We start from the raw sequence: 15,308 nt of genomic DNA, 5'->3' as shown, positions 1-15,308 counted from the left end.
GCAAGAGTGGTGCAGAATGAGGGAAGAGAGGTGTAGAAAGAGGCAAGAGAGTTGCACAAATAGAGAAGAGGGGTACAGAAAGTGGCAGGAGGGGGGCAGAAAGAAGCAAATGAATTACAGAAAGAGGCAAAAGAGGTACAAAAAGACGCAAGAGAGGTGCAGAAACAAACGAGAAGTACAGACAGAGGAAAGAGAATTGCTGAAAGAACCAACAGAGGTGTAAAAGGAGGCACAAGAGGTGCAGAAAGAAGCAACAGAGGTGCTGAAAGAGGAACAAAGTTTGCAGAAAGAGGCAAGTGAAGTGCAGAAAGAACTAAGAGAAGTGTAGAAAGAAGCAACAGAGGGGCAAAAGAAGGCATGAGGGGTGAAGAAAGAAAGAAGAGAAGTGCAGAATGAAGCAACAGAGGTGCAAAAAGAGGCACACAGTGTGCAGAAAGAGACAAGAGAAGTGCAGAAAGAAGCAACAGAGGTAGAGAAAGACGCAACAAAGGTGCAAAAGGAGGCAAGAGGGATGCAAAAAGAGGCAAGAGCAGCGCAGAAAGAACCAAAAGAAGTGCAGAATGAAGCAACAGAGGTACAAAAGGATGCACGAGGGGTGCAGAAAGAAGGAAGAGAAGTGCAGAAAGAAGCATCAGAGGTGCTGAAAGAGGCACAAAGGGTGCAGAAAGAGGCAAGAGAAGGGCAGAAAGACGCAACAGAGTAACAGAAAGACACAACAGAGGTACAAAAGGAGGCAAGAGAGGCAGAAAGAGGCAAGAGCAGTACAGAAGGTATCAAGAGAAATGCAGAAAGAAGCAATAGAGCTGCTAAAGGAGGCATGAGTGCTGCAGAAAGAGGGACAAGAGGTGTTGAAAAGGTCAAGAGAGTTGCACAAATAGGGAAGAAGGGTACGGAAGAGGCAGGAGGAGTGCCACATCAGAGGTGCTGAAATAGGCAAGAGAGGTGCAGAAAGAGGCAAGTGAAGTACAGAAAGAGGCAACAGAGGTGCAGAAAGACACAAGAGAGAAGCAGAAACAAGCAAAAGAAGTGCAGAAAGAGGCAAGGGAATTTTTGAAAGAAGCAACAAAGGTTTAGAAAGAAGCAAGAGAAGAGCAGAAAGAGGCAAATGAGGTTCAGAGACAGCTAGAGCAGTGCAGAAAGAACCAACAGAGGTGCAAATAGAGGCAAGAGGGGTGCAGAGAGAGGTAGGAGAGGTGCACAAAGAGGCAAGAGAGGTACAGAAAGAGGCAGGATACATGCAAAAAGAAGGAAGAGAAGTGCAGAAAGAGGCAAGAGAATTGCTGAAAAAAGCAACAGAGGTGCAGAAAGAAGCAAGAGCAGTGCAGAAAGAACCAACAGTGGTGCTGAAAGAGGCACAAAGGGTGCTGAAAGAGCAAGGGAAGTGCAGAAAGAGGTTACAGAGCTAAGAGAAACAGGCAGGAAAGGTTCAGTAACAGCGATGCAGAAAGAGGAAAGAAAGGTACAGAAAGAGAAAAGAAGGGTGCAGAAAGGGACAAGAGATTGCAGAAAGAAAAGCAAGCGAGGTGCTGAAAGACGCAAGTGAGGTGCAAAAAGAGGCAGGAGTTCTGCAGAAAAAAGCAAGAGAGGTGCTGAAAGAGGCTAGTGTGGTGCAGAAAGAAACCAGAGAGGTGCAGAAAGAGGCAATAGAAGTGTAGAAAGAAGCAATAGAGGTACAGAAAGAGGCAAGAGGGGTGCAGAAAGAGGAGAGAGAAATGCAGAAAGAAGCAAAAGGGATGCTCAAAGAGGCAAGAGAGATGCAGGAGGCAAGAGCAGTGCAGAAAGAACCAAGAGAAGTGCAGAAATAAGCAACAAAGGTGCAAAAGGAGGCACGAGGGGTGCAGAAAGAAGGAAGAGAAGTGCAAAAAGAAGTAACAGAGTTGCTGAAAGAGGCACAAAGGATGCAGAAGGAGGCAAGAGAAGTGCATAACTGCGCAGTAATCAAGTAATAAGATGTGTTATTCTAAATGTGGGGAATATGGAGTAAATATTGTTCACATGTTTGCTACGTGCCCTATGTTATCGACCTTTTGGCAAGGGGTTCAGAAGGCATTAAGAAATCGACTTGCATTAGATGAGGCTTTTACTACAACCGAGATAATGCTGGGCTACAGAGACGATGCTAGTAGAGCGAAGTAGGCTTTAATGGCAATAGCTATAATCTTTGCTAGGTTGACTATAGCCCGGGCATGGATTTCTCCAAAGCCAGGTAATTTAATGGAGTGGTGGAGTATTTTTATTGAACTTTTTGCACGAGAAAAAGCTTTGGCTAACATTAGAGGCTTTAAGGCACTACGAAAATGTAATGATATTTGGCCGGGAAACGTCGTTTACAACGCGGTGTTTACACCGCACGACCTTTTCCCCGCAGCTATTACAACGCAAGTCGTTACTACGACTTGCGCTGGATGGCGCTGTGGGATAAGGAATGTTTTAATTTTATAGTCCAACACCTTCCCTACTGTTACGGGGACTGGTGTTGGAATATAAAATTAAAAAACTCCTAAATCCGCGCCCTCCAACGCAAGTCGTTGTAACGACTTGCGTTGTAAAACCTGCGATGTCAAGTACCGCGATCTAAAAGATCGCGTTGTACTGACATACATCCTTTTCGCCTGGTCTGATTCAGGATAAAGCTGATAATTATCTTTTTCCCTGTTTTATTTTTTATTGCGTATTACTTAGTTAGCCTTTCTTACTGATATTTTTGATTGTATTAATACTACACCCCTAGTGAAAATGAAATGAATACAAAAAAAGTATGTGACAGTTGATTTTCTGTTTGTATATTTTGTGTTTGAGCCCTTTGCAAGAATAATAAAAATAAATAAAAAGATTTAAAAAAGAGAAGTGCAGAAAGAGGTTACAGAGGTACAGAAAGGGGCAAAAGATGTGCAGAAACAGGCAGGAAAGGTGCAGAAACAGGGAACAGTTGTGCAGAAAGAAGGAGGAGAGGTTCAGAAAGAGAAAAGAGGGGTGCAGAAAGGGGCAAGAGATCTGGAGAAAGAAGCAACAGAGGTACTGAAAGACGCAAGTGAGGTGCAGAATGGGGCAAAAGATCTGCAGCAAAAAGCAACAGAGGTGCTGTTAGAGGCAAGTGTTACAGAGGAATGAAAGGTGTAGAAAGATGCAAGAGGGGTGCAGAAAGTAGCAAGTGAGGTACAGAAAGAGGCATCAGAGGCACAGAAAGACGCTAGAGAGGTGCAGAAACAAACAAGAGAAGTGCAGAAAGAGGCAAGAGAATTGCTGAAATAAGCAACAGAGGTGCAAAAGGAGGCACGAGGGGTGCAGAAATAAGAAAGAGAAGTGCAGGAAGAAGCAATAGAGGTGCTGAAAGAGGCACAAAGGGTGCAGAAAGAGACAAGAGAGGTGCAGAAAGAAGCAACAGAGGTATAGAAAGAAGCAACAGACGTGCAAAAGGAGGCAAGAGGGATGCAGAAACAGGCAAAAGCAGTGCAGAAAGAAGTAAGAGAAGTGCAGAAAGAAGCAACAGAGGTACAAAAGGAGGCACAAGGGGTGCAGAAAGAAGGAAGAGAAGTGCAGAAAGAAGCAACAGAGGTGCTGAAAGAGGCACAAAGGGGGCAGAAAGAAGCAAGATAAGTGCAGAAAGGAGCAACAGAGTTACAGAGAGAGAAAAGAGGGGTGCAGAAAGGGGCAGGCGATCCAGAGAAAAAAGCAACAGAGGTGCTGATAGACACAAGTGAGGTGCAGAACAAGGCAAGAGATCTGTAGAAAAAAAGCAACAGAGATGCTGTTAGAGGCTAGTGTGCAGCAGAAAGAAGCAGGAGAGGTGCAGAAAGAGGCAATAGAAGTGCAGAAAGAAGCAACAGCGGTGCTGAAAGAGGCAAGAGGGGTGAAGAGAGATGTAGAAAGAGGCAGGAGGGGTACACAAAGAAGCAACAGAGGTGCTGAAAAAGGCAAGAGAGGTGCAGAAAGAAGCAAGTGAAGTACAGAAAGAGGGAACAGAGGTGCAGAAAGATGCATGAGAGGTGCAGAAACAAACAAGAGGAGTGCAGAAAGGGGCAAGAGAATTGCTTAAAGAGGCAACAGAGGTGCAAAACGAGGCATGAGGGGTGCATAAAGAAGGAAGAGAAGTGCAGAAGGAAGCAACAGAATTGCTGAAAGAGGTACAAAGGGTGCACAAAGAGGAAAGAGAGGTGCAGACAAAAGCAACCAGGGTACAGAAAGAAGCAACCGAGGTACAAAAGGAGGCAAGAGGTTTGCAGAAAGAGGCAAGAGCAGTGCAGAAAGAATCGTGAGAAATGCTGTAAGAAGCAACAGAGCTGCAAAAGGAGGCAAGAGTGCTGCATAAAGAGGCAAGAGAGGTGCAGAAAGAAGCAAGTGACATACAGAAAGAGGCAACTGGAGTGCAGAAAGATACAAGAGAGGTGCAGAAACAAGCAGGAGAAGTGCAGAAAGAGCTAAGAGAATTGATAAAAGAAGCAACAGTGGTTTAGAAAGAAGCAAGATAGATGCAGTAAGAGGCAAGTGAGGTGCAGAAAGAGCCAAGAAGGGTGCAGAAAGAGGTAGGAGAGATGCACAGAGGCAAGAGGGGTACAGAAAGAGGCAGGGGGGTCCAAAAAGAAGCAAAAGAAGTGTGGAAAGAAGCAAGAGAAGTGCAGAAATAGTCAAGTGACGTGCAGAACAAAGCAAGAGCAGTGCAGAAAGAACCAACAGAGGTGCTGAAAGAGGCATGAAGGGTGCAGAAAGAGCAAGAGAAGTGCAGAAAGAGGTAACAGAGGTACAGAAAGAGGTAAGAGATGTGCAGAAATAGGGAACAAGGGTGAATGAAGAGGCAAGAGAGGTACAGAAAGAGAAAAGAGTGGTACAGAAATGGGCAAGAGATCCACAGACAAAAGCAACAGAGGTGCTGAAAGATGCAAGTGAGGTGCAGAAGGAGACAAGAGATCTGCAGAAAAAAGCAACAGAGGTGTTGAAAGAGGCTATTGTGGTGCAGAAAGAAGCAAGAGAGGTGCAGAAAGAGGCAGTAGAAGTGCAGAAAGAAGCAACAGAGGTGCAGAAAGAGGCAAGAGGGGTACAGAAAGAGGAGAGAGAAATTCAGAAAGAAGCAAAACAGGTGCTCAAAGAGGCAAGAGGGATGCAGAAAGAGGCAAGGGCAGTGCAGAAAGATGCAACAGAGTTACTGAAAGAGGCACACAGAGTGCAGAATGAGGCAGGAGAAGTGCAGAAGGAAGCAACAGAGGTACAGAAAGAGGCAAGTGTGGTGCAGAAAGAGGGAAGAGAGGTATACAAAGAGGAGAGAGAGTTGCACAAATAGAGAAGAAGGGTGCAGAAAGCAACAGAGGTGCCGAAAAAGGCAAGAGAGGTGCTGAAAGAGACACAAAGGGTACAGCAAGAGGCAAGAGAGGTACAGAAAGAAGCAACAGAGGTACAGAAAGAAGCAACAGAGGTGCAAAAGGAGGCAAGAGGGATGCAGAAACAGGCAAGAGCAGTGCAGAAAGAACCAAGAGAAGTGCAGAAAGAAGCAACAGAGGGGCCAAAGGAGGCATGAGGGGTGCAGAAAGATGCAAGTGAGGTGCAGAAACAAACATGAGAAGTGCAGAGAGAGGCAAGAGAATTGCTTAAAGAAGCAACAGAGGTTAAAAACGAGGTACGAGGGATGCAGAAAGAAGGAGAAGTGCAGAAAGAAGCAACAAAGGTGCTGAAAGAGGCACAAAGGGTACAAAAAGAGGCAAGAGAAGTGCAGAAAGAAGCAACAGAGGTACAGAAAGAAGCAACAGAGGTGCAAAAGGAGGCAAGAAGGGTGCAGAAGGAGGCATGAGCAGTGCAGAAAGAACCAGGAGAAGTGCAGAAAGAAGCATCAGAGGTACAAAAGGAGGCACGAGGGGTGCAGAAAGAAAGAAGAGAAGTGCAGAAAGAAGCAACAGAGGTGCTGAAAGAGCCACAAAGTGTTCAGAAAGAAGCAAGAGAGATGCAGAAAGGAGCAACAGAGGTACAGAAAGAGAAAAGAGGGGTGCAGAAAGGGGCCAGCGATTCAGAGAAAAAAGCAACAGAGGTGCTGAAAGATGCAAGTGAGGTGCAGAACAAGGCAAGAGATCTGTAGAAAAAAGCAACAGAGATGCTGTTAGAGGCTAGTGTGGAGCAGAAAGAAGCAAGAGAGGTGCAGAAAGAGGCACGAGTGGTGCAGAAAGAGGGAAGAGAGGTGTAGAAAGAGGCAAGAGAGTTGCGCAAATAGGGAAGAGGGGTACAGAAAGAGGCAGGAGGGGTACAGAAAGAAGCAACAGAGGTGCAGAAAGAAGCAAGTGAAGTACAGAAAGAGGGAACAGAGGTGCAGAAAGATGCATAAGATGCATGTGAGGTGCAGAAACAAACTAGAGGAGTACAGAAAGGGGCAAGAGAATTGCTTAAAGAAGCAACAGAGGTGCAAAAGGAGGCACGAGTGCTGCAGAAAGAAGGAAGAGAAGTGCAGGAAGAAGCAATAGAGGTGCTAAAAGAGGCACAAAGGGTGCAGAAAGAGACAAGAGAGGTGCAGAAAAAAGCAACAGAGGTATAGAAAGAAGCAACAGAGGTGCAAAAGGAGGCAAGAGGGATGCAGAAACAGGCAAGCGCAGTGCAGAGAGAATCAAGAGAAATGCAGAAAGAAGCAATAGAGCTGCTAAAGGAGGCATGAGTGCTGCAGATAGAGGGACGAGAGGTGTTGAAAAGGTCAAGAGAGTTGCACAAATAGGGAAGAAGGGTGCAGAAAGAGGCAGGAGGAGTGCAGAAAGAAGCAACAGAGGTGCTGAAATAGGCATGAGAGGTGCAGAAAGAGGCAAGTAAAGTGCAGAAAGAGGCAACAAAGGTGCAGAAAGACACAAGGGAGGAGCAGAAACAAGCAAGAGAAGTGCAGAAAGAGGCAAGAAAATTGCTGAAAGAAGCAACAAAGGTTTAGAAAGAAGCAAGAGGAGAGCAGAAAGAGGCAAATGGGGCACAGAAACAGCTAGAGCAGTGCAGAAAGAACCAACAGAGGTGCAAAAAGAGGCAAGAGGGGTGCACAAAGAGGTAGGAGAAGTGCACAAAGAGGCAAGAGAGATACAGAAAGAGGCAGGAGACGTGCAAAAAGAAGGAAGAGAAATGCAGAAAGAGGAAAGAGAATTGCTGAAAGAAGCAACAGAGGTGCAGAAAGAAGCAAGAGCAGTGCAGTAAGAACCAACAGAGGTACTGAAAGAGGCGCGAAGGGTGCAGAAAGAGCAAGAGAAGTGCAGAAAGAGGTAACAGAGGTAAGAGATGTGCAGAAACAGGCAGGAAAGGTTCAGAAACAGGGGTGCAGAAAGAGGAAAGAGAGGCACAGAAAGAGAAAAGAAGGGTGCAGAAAGGAGCAAGAGATCGCAGAAAAAAGCAAGCGAGGTGCTGAAAGACGCAAGTGAGTTGCAAAAAGAGGCATGAGATTTGCAGACAAAAGCAACAGAGGTGCTGTTAGAAGCAAATGTAAAAGAGGGAAGAAAAGTGTAGAAAGATGCAAGAGGGGGGCAGAAAGAAGCAACTGAAGTACAGAAAGAGGCAATAGAAGTGTAGAAAGAAGCAATAGAGGTGCAGAAAGAGGCAAGAGGGGTACAGAAAGTTGGAAGAGAAGTGTAGAGAGAGGCAAGAGAGTTGCACAAATAGGGAAGAAGGGTTCAGAAAGAGGCAGGAGGGGTACAGAAAGAAGCAACAGAGGTGCTGCAAAAGGCAGGAGAGGTACAGAAAGAAGCAAGTGAAGTACAGAAAGAGGAAACAGAGGTGCAGAAAGATGAATGAGAGTTGCAGAAACAAACAAGAGGAGTGCAGAAAGAAGCAATAGAGGTGCTGAAAGAGGCAGGAAGGGTGCAGAAAGAGGAGAGAGAAATGCAGAAAGAAGCAAAAGAGGTGCTCAAAGAGGCAAGAGGGATGGAGAAAGAGGCAAGAGCAGTGAAGAAAGAACCAAGAGAAGTGCATAAATAAGCAACAAAGGTGCACAAGGAGGCACGAGGGATGCATAAAGAAGGAAGAGAAGTGCAGAAAGAAGCATCAGAGGTGCTGAAAGAGGCACAAATGATGTAGAAAGAGGCAAGAGAAGTGCAGAAAGAAGCAACAGAGTAACAGAAAGAAGCAACAGAGGTGCAAAAGGAGGCAAGAGAGATGCAGAAAGAGGCAAAAGCAGTGCAGAAAGAATCAAGAGAAATGCAGACAGAAGCAATAGAGTGTAAAGGATACAAGATGATTCCGCAGGAGCGTCAGGAATCCGAAGAATAGTCCACAGCCTTCCCCTGCGGCCTTCCGACTCTATCGAACACTAGAGCACGAGAGGCACGACAGGGGAAAACAGGGAGACAAAACAAGGAAAGGTTGGGGTAACAAATGTGTGATGATAGTCTTCAGACTGGATGCTTTGACAACTTCTCTTGAGTGCTTGGCAACAAGTAGGCTGTAATACAAAGGAAGTAATTACTCGAGTCTGACTATACACTTTTCCACAATCAGTATCACTTCTATACATAAAAACCTTTCATACCCAGGATTATATGAAAATGTCACTGAATGGATATGGAGGAACCTTTTGTAGGGAACTCGTCTGGAGCTGTAGCAAAGATGACAGAACATAAATAAGTATTGTGTGTCTCCCTACACGTAGTGCAATACAAGTGACTAATAAATACTGCTCACTCTGGTCTTTGTTTAGCGCTCGTGATACACATCCAATAGTCAGAGGGAATGTAATGACTTGGTTGCCAATACTCTTGGTAGTTGTACAAACATCTACGAAAACAAAACATGTATTCAAAACTTCATTACGTTCTGTACTTAAACCAATATATGTGCAGCGCAAAAATGCGCTGTTACCGTAATTCTGAGAAGTGTAGCAGTAGCCCAATCCACACTGGTCCACGCAAGATTCAACAGCCAAATACGCGGTACTCCACAGGAAATATGTATCCCAAAGCAGAGTAGGACACAGGGAAGGGGCAGGAATCACACATGAAGGGAAATAGAGGACACTAACTAACTAAACAAATGACACTAAAGAAAACCCGGCCGTCAGCGGAGACCAAGCCCGGCTGACAGGCGGAGCAACTCCAGTGAGGGAAAAATAGAAAGGCCCAGCCCGGCCCGACAGCGGAGATCAAGCCCGGCTGACAGGCGGAGCTACCAGTAAGGAAATACGAAGGTAGAGTCCCACCGGATGGCGGAGAAAACCCGGCCGCCGGGCGAGACTCCCAAAAGAAGGGGGAAGGCTCACGAAAATGACTCGTGAAACAAACAGTTGTCAAAGGCAAGCGCTGAAAGTCATCACGCTCGCAAACTGCTGGGGGAGAGAGCGAGCGTCGGCGCCCATGAGAACCAAGGGGGCCGGGGAGCTCTATCCGAGGAAAGAATCGAAAGGTCAATGGAACGGAAGTCAGGCCAACAGGAATCAGGACGGAAACAGACCCAACGGAGCTAGACGCAAGAACGTGAAGCGTCGCTCCATGGGTCGAGGAGTCCTAAATAGCGCAAGCTTAAAGGGACAGTGTGATAGGAGGGGGCTTGAGGCATGACATAGAGCTGCTAAAGGAGGCATGAGTGCTGCAGAAAGAGGGACAAGAGGTGTTGAAAAGGTCAAGAGAGTTGCACAAATAGGGAAGAAGGGTGCAGAAAGAGGCAGGAGGAGTGCAGAAAGAAGCAACAGAGGTGCTGAAATAGGCAAGAGAGGTGCAGAAAGAAGCAAGAGAAGTGCAGAAATAGGCAAGAGCATTACTGAAAGAAGCAATAAAGGTGTAGAAAGAAGCAAGAGAAGAGCAGAAAGAGGCAAATAGGGTACAGAAAAAGCTAGAGCAGTGCGTCAAGAATCAACAGAGGTGCAAAAAGAGGCAAGATGGGTGCAGAAAGAGGTAGGGGGTGCACAACGAGGCAAGAGAGGTACTTAAAGAGGTCAGAGTGGTGCAGAAAGAAGGAAGAGAATTGCAGAAAGAGTCAAGTGAGGTGCAGAAAAAAGCAAGAGCAGTGCAGAAATAACCAACAGAGGTTCTGAAAGAGGCACGAAGGGTGCAGAAAGAGCAAGGGAAGTGCAGAAAGAGGTAACAGAGGTAATAGATGCGCAGAAACAGGCAGGAAAGGTTCAGAAACAGGGGTGCAGAAAGAGGAAAGAGAGGTACAGAAAGAGAAAAGAAGGGTGCAGAAAGGGGCAAGAGATCGAAGAAAAAAGCAAGCGAGGGGCTGAAAGACGCAAGAGGGGTGCATAAAGAGGATAGAGAAATGCAGAAAGAAGCAAAAGAGGTGCTCAAAGAAGCAAGAGGGATGCAGAAAGAGGCAAGAGCAGTGCAGAAAGCACCAAGTGAAGTGCAGAAATAAGCAACAAATTTGCAAAAGGAGGCATGAGGGGTGCAGAAAGAAGGTAGAGAAGTGCAGGAAGAAGTAACAGTGTGGCTGAAAGAGGCACGAAGGGTGCAGAAAGAGGCAAGAGAAGTGCATTACTGCGCAGTAGCCAAGTAATAAGACGTGTTATTCTAAATGTGCGGAATATGAAGTAAATATTGTTCACATGTTTGCTATGTGCCCTATGTTATCGCCCTTTTGGCAAGGGGTTCGGAATGCATTAAGAAATCGACTTGGATTAGATGAGGCTTTTATTACAACTGAGATAATGCTGGGTTACAGAGATGATGCTACGAGAGCGAAGAAGGCTTTAATGGCAATAGCCATAGTCTTTGCTAGGTTGACTATAGCCCGGGCATGGATTTCCCCAAAGCCAGGTAATGTAATGGCGTGGTGGAGTATTTTTATCAAACTTTTTGCACGGGAAAAAGCTTTGGCTAACATTAGAGGCTTTAAGGCACACCAAAAATGTAATGCTATTTGGCCTGGTATTATTCAGGATAAAGCTGCTAATTATCTTTTTTCCTGTTTTGTTTTTTATTGCCTATTACTTGGTTAGCCTTTCTTACTGCTATTTTTGATTGTATTAATACTACACCCCTAGGGAAAATGAAATTAATACGAAAAAGTATGTGACAGTTGATTTTCAGTTTGTATATTTTGTGTTTGAACCCTTTGCAAAAATAATGATTTATTTTTAATTTTTAAAGAGAGACATGCAGAAAGAGGTAACAGAGGTACAGATAGAGGCAAAAGATGTGCAGAAACAGGCAGGAAAGGTGCAGAAACAGGGAACAGTTGTGCAGAAAGAAGGAAGAGAGGTTCAGAAAGAGAAAAGATGGGTGCAGAAAGGGGCAAGAGATCAGTAGAAAAAAGCAACAGAGGTGCTGAAAGACGCAAGTGAGGTGCAGAACGAGGCAAAAGATCTGTAGAAAAAAGAAACAGAGGTGCTGTTAGAGGCTAGTGTAAAAGAGGGAAGAAAGGTGTAGAAAGGGGCAAGAGACTTGCACAAATATGGGAAGAGGGGTGCAGAAAGTGGCAGGAGGGGTGCAGAAAGAAGCAAGTGAAGTACAGAAAGAGGCATCAGAGCTGCAGAAAAACGCTAGAGAGATGCAGAAACAAACAAGAGGAGTGCAGAAAGAGGCAAGAGAATTGCTGAAATAAGCAACAGAGGTCCAAAAGAGGCACGAAGGGTGCAGAAAGAGAAAAGAGAGGTGCAGAAAGAAGCAACAGAGGTATAGAAGGAAGCAACAGAGGTACAAAAGGAGACCAGAGGGATGCAGAAAGAAGTATGAGAAGCGCAGAAAGAAGCAACAGAGGTGCTGAAAGAGGCACAAGGGGGGCTGAAAGAAGCAAGAGAAGTGTAGAAAGGAGCAACAAAGGTAAAAAAAGAGAAGAGAGGGGTGCAGAAAGGGGCAAGCGATCCAGAGAAAATAGCAACAGAGGTGCTGAAAGACACAAGTGAGGTGCAAAAAGAGGCAAGAGATCTCTGGAAAAAGCAACAGAGGTGCTGTTAGAAGCTAGTGTGGTGCAGAACGAAGCAAGAGAGGTGCAGAAAGAGGCAATAGAAGTGCAGAAAGAAGCAACAGAGGTGTAGAAAGAGGCAAGAGGGGTGCAGAAAGAGGAGAGAGAAATGCAGAAAGAAGCAAAAGAGGTGCTCAGAGAGACAAGAGGGATGTAGAAAGAGGTATGAGCAGTGCAGAAAGAACCAAGAGAACTGCAGAGAGAAGCAACAGAGTTGCTGAAAGAGGCACGGAGGATGCGGAAATAGGCAAGAGAAGACCAGAATGAAGCAACAGAGGTACAGAAAAAGGCAAGAGTGGTGCAGAAAGAAGGAAGAGAGGTATAGAAAGAGGCAATAGAGTTGCACAAATAGGGAAGAGGGGTGCAGAAAGAGGCAGGAGGGGTACAGAAAGAAGCAACAGAGGTGCTGAAAAAGGCAGGAGAGGTCCAGAAAGAAGCAAGTGAAGTACAGAAAGAGGGAACAGAGGTGCAGAAAGATGCAAGAGAGGTGCAGAAACAAACAAGAGAAGTGCAGAAAGAGGCAGGAGAATTGCTTAAAGAAGCAAGAGAGGTGCAAATGAGGCACGAGGGGTGCAGAAAGAAGGAGGAGAAGTGCAGAAAGAAGCAACAGCTGTGCTGAAAGAGGCACAAAGGGTGCAGAAAGAGGCAAGAGAAGTGCAGAAAGAAGCAACAGAGGTACAGAAAGAAGCAACAGAGTTTCAAATGAGGCAAGAGGGGTGCCGAAAGAGGCATGAGCAGTGCAGAAAGCACCAAGAGAAGTGCAGAAAGAAGCAACAGAGGTGCAAAAGAATGCACGAGGGGTGCATAAAGAAGGAAGAGAAGTGCAGAAAGAAGCAACAGAATTGCTGAAACTGGCACAAAGGGTGCAGAAAGAGGCAAGAGAGGTGCAGAAAGAAGCAACAGGGGCACAGAAAGAAGCAACAGAGGTGCAAAAGAAGGCAAGAGGATGAAGAAAGAGGCAAGAGCAGTGCAGAAAGAATCATGAGAAATGCTGTAAGAAGCAATAGAGCTGCAAAAGGAGGCATGAGTGCTGCAGAAAAAGGCAAGATAGGTGCAGAAAGAAGCAAGTGACATACAAAAAGAGGAAACAGGAGTGCAAAAAGATACGAGAGGTGCAGAAACATGCAAGAGAAGTGCACAAAGAGCTAAGAGAATTGCTAAAAGAAGCGACAGAGGTTTAGAAAGAAGCAAGAGAAGTGCAGTAAGAGGTAAGTGATGTGCAGAAAGAGGCAAGAAGGGTGCAGAAAGAGGTAGGAGAGGCACACAGAGGCAAGAGAGATACAGAAAGAGGCAGGAGGGGTCCAAAAAGAAGGAAGAGAAGTGCAGAAAGAGGCAAGATAATGGCTGAAAGAAGCAACAGAAGTATAGAACAAAACGAACATAGGTTCATAGAGTCAAGATGGGTGCAGAAAATGGTAGGAGGTGTGCACAAAGAGGCAAGAGGCAAGAGAGGTACAGAAAGAGGCCGGAGGGGTGCAGAAAGAATGAAGAGAAGTGCAGAAAGAGGCAAGAGAAATGCTGAAAAAAGTAAGAGAAGTCTATAAAGAATCAAGAGAAGTGCAGAAAGAGGCAAGTGAGGTGCAGAAAGAAGCGAGAGCAGTTCATAAAGAACCAACATAGATTCTAAAAGAGTCAAGCTGGGTGCAGATAATGGTAGGAGGGGTACACAAAGAGGCAACAGAGGTACAGAAAGAGGTCGGAGGGGTGCAGAAAGAATGAAGAGAAGTGCAGAAAGAGGCAAGAGAAATGCTGAAAGAAGCAACAGAAGAGTCAAGTGAAGTGCAGAACAAAGCAAGAGCAGTGCAAAAAGAACCAACAGAGGTGCTGAGAGAGGCAGGAAGGGTGCAGAAAGAGCAAGAGAAGTTCAGAAAGAGGTAACAGAGGTACAGAAAGAGGTAAGAGATGTGCAGAAACAGGCAGGAAAGGTGCAGAAACAGGGAACAAGGGTGAATAAAGAGGTGTGGAAACGATGCGGCCCTTACCTCCCCGGGGCGAGGTCCGAACGTGGGGCCCCTGACCACCGGGACCGGTCACGCAGTGCCCCTAACCACCAGGACCCCTCCTCTCTCTCTTCCCCTACAGGACCCGGCAGCAGCAGCCGAACGCGGACAACCGGAAGCGAACTCCCGTGACCCCGGAAGTCAGGCATCCCTCGAGGAACCGGAAACCATCAACCCCGACCCCGGAAGTGCTAGACCGAAACCCTGCCCGGAACACAGAAAAGCCGGAATCGAGGAGGACAAGCGGTTCCCAGCAGCGGACTCGTGGCAGGAGGCAGCAGACAGCAGAGAACCACGGACAGAGAGCCGAGCGGAGGTGAAGAAGCACGACGAGGACGAAGAGGAGGACGTCTGGACCGAAGACTGGTGGCGTCCTCAGGAGGTGGCTGGAGAGCGGCCGCAACTCGGAGAAGAGTTGCGGCGGGGCACGCGAGTACACTCTGTATTCCTCTCTCCCTTATATGTACCTCCGAGGAGTGCCAGTGTTCTACCGGTGTACAGACGACATCAGCCCGGGAGAGGAAACCCTACAGACGACCTCGCCGCATCAAACCGTCGTTCCTGTTAACCCTGCCCTACCCATCCATCCGGGACACTCTCATCCTATTCCACTACGAAAAGACCATTGTCCTGAAATCAATAAAAGTCGCTGATCATAGCACATTACATCCGGCCTCCCCGCCTGTTATTCCGGTCCGCCCGCACCCCTACTCCACAGTTGGTGTCAGAAGTGGGATATCCCGGAAGCATGGAGGCCGCAGTCAAGAAGATGGCGGAAAGCCAGGAACAGCTAGGAAAAATGATGGAGCGGTTCCTCAAGACGGCTGAAGACGACCGTGGATAGTTGCACGACGTTCTGAAGGGTCAGGGCACCGCACAGGATCAGGCCCTTGAGAAGCTTACTAACGTCATGGGGCAACAAAGGCCGGTCACCTCCCTACCCTCCGTGGTCTTGCAAAAATATGTGACAGGCGAGGATCCCGATTTCTTCTTCACCAATTTCGAGCGCCTAGCCCAGGCTGCTGCCTGGCCTGCCGACCGATGGGGCCACTACCTGGGTCCTCTTCTGACGAGTGAGCTACAGGCTGCCTACCAACAAGCCAATATCCAGGGACAAACCCCGTATAATGACATCAAAGCCTGCATCCTGGAACGCCTGGGAATCGACGACGAAACATACAGGGTTCGTCTGCGCCAGGCACGGGAAGGGCCCCAGGATACTCCTCGGGCTTTGTCGTTTCGTATACAGGACCTAGCCAACCGGTGGTTGAAGCCTGCCACGGCCACCAAGGAAGACATCCTATCGAAAGTTTACCTGGAACAGTTCCTAGCATCCCTACACCCGGCCACCCAGAGATGGGTGCGCCAACATGCTCGCCTGACGCTCGATAGTGCAGTAGAAATAGCCAGCGCATACAGCAGAGCCCAGGAATATCAGCGAACCAAAGAAGAACATCTACCCTCTCGCATGCCACA

This window comes from Lissotriton helveticus, chromosome 7, assembly GCF_964261635.1.
Source record: "Lissotriton helveticus chromosome 7, aLisHel1.1, whole genome shotgun sequence".
NCBI classification, from domain to species: Eukaryota; Metazoa; Chordata; class Amphibia; order Caudata; family Salamandridae; genus Lissotriton; species Lissotriton helveticus.
This window is presented reverse-complemented; position numbering follows the sequence as displayed.